Genomic DNA, 8268 nt, shown 5'->3' on the forward strand with positions numbered 1-8268 from the left:
CCACTTCTAATTGTAGTTCTCTTGTTTTTTCCATCCCATCTGCAGTTACTTCCTTCACTGAAGGCTTGAACACCTCAAAGTCATCCATGAGGGCTGGAATCAACTTCCTTCAAACTCCTGTTAATGTTGCTATTTTGACCTCCTGCCATGAATCACAAATGTCCTTAATGGCATCTAGACTGGTGAATCCTTTCCAGAAGGTTTTTGATTTATTCTGCCAAGATCTGTCAGAGGAATTGCCATCTATGGCAGTTACAGCTTTAGGAAATGTATTCCTTAAATAATAAGACTTGAAAGTCAAAATGACTCCTTGATCCATGGGCTGCAGAATGGATGTGAGCTAGCAGGCATGAAAACAACATTCATCTCTGTTCATCTCTGTCAGAGCCCTAGAAGCATTTTTGATGAACTGTAGCATTTTGAAAGAAATCTTTTTTTCTGAGCAGTGGGTCTCAACAATGGGCTTAAAATAGTAAACAATGCCACAAACAGATGTGCTTTGTCTATGCTTTATTGTTCAATTTCTGGAGCACAGGCAGAGTAGATTTAACATAATCCTTTTCTTTTTTTTTCTTTTTTTTTTTTTTTGAGATGGAGTCTTGCTCTGTCACCCAGGCTGGAGTGCAGTGATGCGATCTCGGCTCACTGCAACCTCGCCAAAGTGCTGGGATTATAGGCATAAGCCATTGCACCCAGCCAATTTAACATAATTCTTAAGGGCCCTTGGATTTTCCGAATGGTAAATAAGTACTGACTTCAACTTAAAATCACCAGCAGCATTAGCTTCTAACAGGAAAGTCAGCCTGTCCTTTGAAGCTTTGAAGCCAGGCATTGATCTCTCTCTAGCTATGAAAGTTCTAAATGGCAACTTCTTCCAAAAGAAGGCTGTTTTGTCTACATTGAAAGTTGTTTATCGCAGTCACCTTCATCAGTCATCTTAGCTAGATCTTCTAGATAACTTGCTGCAGCTTCTACATAAGCACTTGCTACTTCACCCTGCACTTTTATGTTACAGAGACAGCTTCTTTCCTTACATCTCATGATCCCAACTATGCTAGCTTCCAACTTTTTTTTTTTGCAGCTTCCTCTCAGCCTTCATAAAATCGAAGAGCGTTAGGGCCTTGCTCTGGATTAGGCTTTGGCTTAAGGGAACGTTGTGGTTGCTTGGATCTTGTATCCAGACCTCTAAAACTTCCTCCATATCAGCAATAAGGCTGTTTGGCTTTCTTATCACACAGAAACGGTGTGGCCTTGGGTAACGTGGCTCTCTGCCACTGAGGCAATCCCTGAGGAAACTGCTAGCTGAATGTTGCCTGTCAACAGCACTGCCAGAATCTGGGGCAATAAGTCTTTCGCAGAGCGATGATCAGAGTAGGGTATCTCAGTGTCCATCTTAGAAGATTATGAATTAGAAAGGCTTAAGGGATATATCAACCACCTGCATTGTGTTGATCATACGTTCCTGATTCAACCATAGAAAAGATTTATGTGGCTGAGCATGGTGGCTCACGCCTGTAATCCCAGCACTTTGGAAGACCAAGGTGGGAACATTGCTTGAGTCCAGGAGTTGAGCCTGGGCAACATAGTGAGACCCCATCTCCACAAAAAATACAAAAATTAGCTGGGAGTGGTGGAATGTGCCTGTAGTCCTAGCTACTAGGGAGGCTGAGGCAAGTGGATCACTTGAGCCTAGGAAATTAGGGCTGCAGTGAGCTATGATCACACCACTGCACTCCAGCCTGGGCAACCGAGCAAGACCCTGTCTCCAAAAAAAAAAGGAATGATGTGATAGTCAGGGAAATCGGAATACTAAATAATGATATTAAAACATTATTGTTAGTTTTTCGGTGTGATAATGATATTATTTTTCTAAAGAGCTCTTATCCTTTAGAAATACATACTAAAATGTTTATGAATGAAATGATACGCTATAGATTACAAGTGGGTTGGAGTACACATGAAATAAGAGTGACTATGAGTGGCTGGTATGTGTAGAAGACAAACTATGGCCCCCTAAAGATGACCACATCCTAATTTCCAGAATTTGTGAACATGTTACCTTACATAGCAAAAGAGACTTTGCAGATGTTGTGATCAAGTTAAGGATCTTGGGATGGGGAGTTTAACCTTTTCCAGATGGCCGCAATATAATCACAAGGGTCCTTATAAGAGGAAGGCACAAAGGTTAAAGTTAAAAAAAAAAAAAAAAAGACCACGTGTAAATGGAAGTAGAGGGGAGCAGAGTCAAAGACAGAAGATGCTACACTGCTGGCTTTGAAGATGGAGAAAGGAGCCACCAGCCAAGGAATTTGGGCAGCTTCTAGAGGCTGGACAAGGCAAGGAACACATTTTTCCTGAAACCTTTAGAAGGAGGTTTCAGCAGTCCTGCTGACACCTTGACTTTAGCCTTCTGACTTCCAGAACTATAAGAGAATAAGCTTGTATTGTTTTAAGTCACTAAATTTATTATTTATTTATTTATTTTGGAAACAGGGTCTCGCTCTGTCACTCAGGCTGGAGTGCAGAGGAGTGATCTCGGCTCACAGCAACCTCCGCCTCCTGGGCTCCAGCGATCCTCTGGCCTCAGCCCCCCAAGTAGCTGGGACCACAGGCACCCGCCAACATGCTTGGCTAATTTTTTTGTATTTTTTGTGTAGATGGGGTTTCACCACATTGCCCAGGCTGGTCTCAAGTGATCCTCCTGCCTCAGCCTCCCAAAGTGCTGGGATTACAGGCATGAGCCATCAAGCCCGGCCTTCTTCAACATTTTTTTAAGCCCATATCTTAGTATGTTCTTCCACATTTTATCTCCCTAATACATTTTCAATTTTCTTGTCAAGTTTCTGTTAAAAAAATGATTGAAATATTTTATTGAAATTTTATTGAATATGCAGATTAATTTGGCAGAATTAATTTCATATTAGAGGTGAATGTAACAGGCTGTTCCTGCTAGTCTAAGTTGATTGTGTATACCTAGTGGGAAGATTCAGGCTATCATCCCTTCTAAGTTTCAGGAATTGAAGGGAGGTCTGTGGTTCTCCAGCCACCCCACCTATGACAGAATGCACAAGTTCTATTCAAAAAGAAGAGAGGGAAAAATGACCAGCTGGGGCCTGGCGTGGTTGCTCACTCCTGTAATCTCAGCACTTTGGGAAGCCAAGGTGGTGGATAACTTGAGTCCAGGAATTTGAGACAAGCCTGGGTCACGCAGTGAAACCCCATCTCTACAAAAAAAGCAAAAAATTAGCCAGGCTGCTCAGGAAGGCTGAGGTGGGAGGAACGATTGAGCCCAGGAAGCTGAGGTTGCAGTGAGCTGTGATCCCCCCAACTGCACTCTGGCCTGGGCAACAAAGCTAGACCCTCTCTCAAAAAAAAAAAAAAAAAAACCACTTGACCTTTCAAGATGCAATCTACAATACAGCTTTACTACCACAATGTAAATATTTTAAGCCCTGTTTGTTCCCTTATGCATATTCTCAATTGGCTCATAATTAGCATTTCTAATTATATTTTCTGAAATCACCAATATATTTTAGATAGCTGACTAAATTATGGAGCTCAGTGGAGCAGAAGAACATAAGCGGAATTGATCCTGAGCATTTTGAAGCATGCCTTGGAGACTAACAAAATAAAACAAAATTTAAAAGTGATGGGAGAAGTGAAGGCTAGTAAAAGGAGCAGCAAAATTTAGGTATTAATGTTGATGTGGGCCAGGAGCAGTGGCTCACGCCTATAATCCCAGCAGTTTAGGAGGCCGAGGTAGGTGGATCACTTGAGGTCGGGAGTTCGAGACCAGCCAGGCCAACATGGTGGAACGCTGTCTCTACTAAAATTACAAAAATTAGCTTGGCGTGGTGGTGCACACCTGTAATCCCAGCTACTAGGGAGGCTGAGGCAGGAGAATCGCTTGAACCCTGGAGGCAGAGGTTGACGTTAGCCAAGATCACACCATTGCATTCCAGCCTGGGCAACAGACCAAGACTCTATCTCAAAAAAAAAAAAAAAAAAAAAGTTGATGTGACCTCATTGCCTAGACTTGTGAAGTCTTGCAGTATTTTAATTTTATAAGTAGTAAGTAGTTTACTAAGCAAAAGTATAGCACAATGCATCCTTTATACTATAACTATTAGATTGCTTTGGCACAGCAAAAATACTCTGACAATTTACTTCAGATATGAATCAATTAACAAATTGAATTTCATGTAAAAAGTAAATCTGTAAATTATATTACTAAAATCTTATTTTCAAATGGTTCATTTTTATCTTGCTAATCGTCTGAACTGAGCATATTTAAAAATAAGTTATGTCAGGCCCAGTGGCTCTCGCCTGGAATCCCAGCACTTTGGGAGTCTGAGGCAGGCGGATCACGAGGTCAGCAGTTCGAGACCAGCCTGACCAACATGGTGAAACCCCATCTCTACTAAAAATACAAAAATTAGCTGGACGTGGTGGTGTGCCTGTAATCCCAGTTACTCAGAAGGCTGAGGCAGGAGAATCGCTTGAACCCAGGAGGCAGAGGTTGCAGTGAGCCAAGATTGCGCCATTGCAATCCAGCCTGGGTGACAGAGTGAGACTCCATCTCAAAATAAATAAATAAATAAATAAATAAAATAAAAATAAAGTTAGATAAGGCTTTTAAGTAATAGTAGCATAAATAAAAAGTATTATTATAAAATTTAAAAATAAAATTCTAGTTAGATGAAGTCTCCCAAATGATAGCATTAATAAAAAGTGTCATAATTCTCCAATGGCTGCTCATTTTTGTTTCTTCTACTTAGTGCCACTTAGACAAGATAAATTGTTTGTCTTTTCTGGTATTTAAAAAGTGAACAGTCATGGATAATGAAACAAGTGTCAGAAGTGTTGGTGTGTGTGTGTTGTGTACGCGTGTTTCTTTGAGGGTCTGTCTGAAATTCTCCTTAAGCCAAGTCAACCTCATCTCAAGTAGATCTTGCCACTGTAGTTAACTGATATTCCACTGGGGGTAGCTGTTGAAATAGAGTTTTGAACACTCCCCATCCCAGCTGCTGCAAACCCGACAGTGGCCACTGAGGGGGCACCAAAGTGGGAGGTTAAGGAGCCTGGAGTTGAAAACCTCAGACTTGCATTCTTTCCAAGGAGAGTTTCCAGCGGCTGGAAAATCTATTTACTGACAGACGAAAGGAGAGGGGTGGGCTTGACTTAGTCACTGGAGCAAACAGGTCTAGAGGATAAGCAAACACGTCCAGTAAAAACATCAGAAAACCTAGAACCATCTCAGGTTAACCACCTGCCCCACGTGAAGAGTCAGGGTACATTGTGGGAGCGAGTCCACAGTTGTAGACCGGGCACAGAGGGACCAGGGTCGGTGGCAGCCACAGGAAAGGTGAAGTGAATGTTTAGAAGAGAAGGGTCCACCTCACAGTACAAGAGAAGCATGCCCTGAGCATTTTGGTCTCTGTTTTCTTTGATTTTATTCTCTGAAACCATCCTTCCGGCAGGAAAAACCTTGGATCACAATTTGGAAGACCTGCATCTAGTCCCAGTTACATCCATCAATAACACTAGCTAATACAGTGGAAGATAACCCGGCCCTAAGCAAATCCACAGGGTGCAAGTTGGTCAGCCCATCGGGTTGGTTAAAATATCCATTTGTGGCTGGCTGTGGTGACTCCTGCCTATAATCCCAGCACTTTGGGAGGCTGAGGCGGGCAGACCACCTGAGGTCAGGGGTTTGAAACCAGCCTGGCCAACGTGGCAAAACCCCATCTATGCTAAAAATATAAAATTAGCTGGGCATGGTGGCACATGCCTGTAATCCCAGGTACTTGGGAGGCTGAGGCTGGAGAATCGCTTGAACCCAGGAGTGGGAGGTTGCGGTGAGCCGAGATCGCGCCATTGCACTCCAGCCTGGGTAATAAGAGCAAAACTCCGTCTCAAAAAAAAAAAAAAAAAATCCATTTGTTCCAAAAACCATATACCTAAGCACTGTTTTTTTCAAGAATTGATAACTGGTGGTGCATAAGAATGCGGTTTTGCAATATTTAAAATTTTTAGACAGTTTTGTTATTTTTCAGTATTTGGGGTTGTTATATAAATAGAATAGTGTAAGCCCCATATTATTTTATTTTTATTTTTATTTTGAGACAGGTTCTTGCTATGTCACCCAGGCTGGAGTGCAGTGGCACAATCTTGGCTTACTGCATCCTCGACCTAATGGGCTTAAGTGATCCTCCCACCTCAGCCTCCTCAGTAGCTGAGACTACACCATGCACCACCACGCCTGGCTAATTTTTGTGTTTTCTGTGGAGATGGGGTTTCACCATGTTGCCCAGGCTGGTCTTGAATTCCTGAACTCAAGCGATCCTCCCTTCTTGGCCTTCTAATGTGTTGGAATCATAGGCATAAGCCACCATGCCCAGCCAAGCCCCATATTATTTAATTCATCCTTGAATTAAATAATATATCATTATTTATAGAAAATATTTATAGCAAATATAATTGAGGCATAAGCTTTAGGCACTGGTTAACGATTGGTTAACAAATGAAGAATCTTGAAAGGGTAAGTGACTATACAAGAGTTAGAGAAGAATAGCTTCAAATTAGTCACTAAAATTTGTTCCCCAGAATTCTCAGTACCCCAGATAAACCCATGCTCTCCCTGGGTTCCCTGCCTCTTCCTGTAAGGATTAGGAGCATTCCCAAAAATCCTGTGGACTTGGGGTAAAAGTGTCCCTCCCCAGCTTCTGCACTTTCAACTATAGCAAAGAAGTCCATTTACTTTTTTATTCTAAGTGAAACTTGGTTCCCTCCTGAAGTCACTGCTTTTTCTGCATCTCTCTCACAAGACGGCTGATGTACCACTGGGCCTACAGTTCATGCATGGGTCCTCTTTGCTCCCACTGCCACTTCCAGATCATCCTCCCTAAAAACACTCAGCTCTGAGTCTTCTGTCAGTCAGCTACTCATGCATTAACGCTCCTTTTCAGTCACGTAATGACTTCCCAGGTCATATGCCCTCATTCTTTAATGAATTTAGATCTTGACTCCAATATCATTCTCTCCAGCATTATTCCTGTGGTCATTCTTAGTGATTTCAACATCTATATAAAAGATTATTAGTTACTCGGGAGGGTGAGGCAAGATAATTGCTTGAACCTGGGAGGCGGAGGCTGCAGTGAGCCGAGATTGCGCCTCTGCATTCCACTCTGGGCGACAGAGCAAGACTCTGTCTCAAAAAAAAAAAAAAAAAAGAGATTATTAGTACCCTGGTGTTTTAGTAAGGTTTCTCCCGAAAGCAAGTCTGAAACAAGGACCTGGGATACAAGTGATTTCTTTGAGAGATAACCCAAGAAGCAGGAATGAGAAAGTAGGGAGAGTAAGATAAAGAAGGAAGAAAAGTGTGCCATCAAGGTCACCACCATGAACAAAGGGGACTCAAGTCCACTGAGATCTCTGGGAAGCATCCTGAGTGCCCCATAAAATTGTCCACCAATGGAACAGAGGTTGGGACACATACCCAGTGACTGCTAACTCTCCTGGTTGGCAGTTGTCCCTGAAAGCATTGTCTTCCTTGTGCTTTGCTGCACTTGTCTGTGGACCTAGCAGGTTCCTGGACCTTCAGAGAAGACCTTGAGGTGAAAGCAGAAAGGAGAGATGCTCTTTTCATGTGGGAAGGTATCGGGGACATCTGAGCTCACATAGAACGTTCATAGCCGCTGATGAAATCAGAAATAGGTCAAGAGGACGTGACTGAACACCGAAAGTGTCTGGTATGCCTGGCTTCTCCATTCCTTAACCTCCACTTTTCTAATGATTCTGCTCTCCTGTTCTCCAGCTCAACTACTCTCTCTCTCTCTCTTTTTTTCTTTTAGACAGAGTCTCACTCTATTTCCCAGTTAGTGGGCAATGGTGTGATATCAGCTCACTGCAACCTCCACCTCCTGGTTTCAAGTGATTCTCATGCCTCAACCTCCTGAGTAGCTGGGATTACAGGTGTGTGCCACCATGCCCAGCTAATTTTTGTATTTTTAGTAGAGACGGGGTTTCACCATGATGGCCAGGCTGGTTTCCAACTCCTGGCCTCAAGTGATCCACCCTCCTTGGCCTCCCAAAGTGCTGGGATTACAGGCGTGAGCCACCGCGCCCAGCCAACTACTCTCAATCTTGATCAGAGTGTAGCCTTTGTCACTACCCATAATGCTCCCAATAACAACCTAAGCTCAATTTCATTCTCCAACTGTCACCTCCTATCTTCAGCCTAGTACCTCTTGAATTTGACTCCGGCAA

The sequence above is a fragment of the Pongo abelii genome, chromosome 9, assembly GCF_028885655.2.
Source record: "Pongo abelii isolate AG06213 chromosome 9, NHGRI_mPonAbe1-v2.0_pri, whole genome shotgun sequence".
Lineage (NCBI taxonomy): Eukaryota > Metazoa > Chordata > Mammalia > Primates > Hominidae > Pongo > Pongo abelii.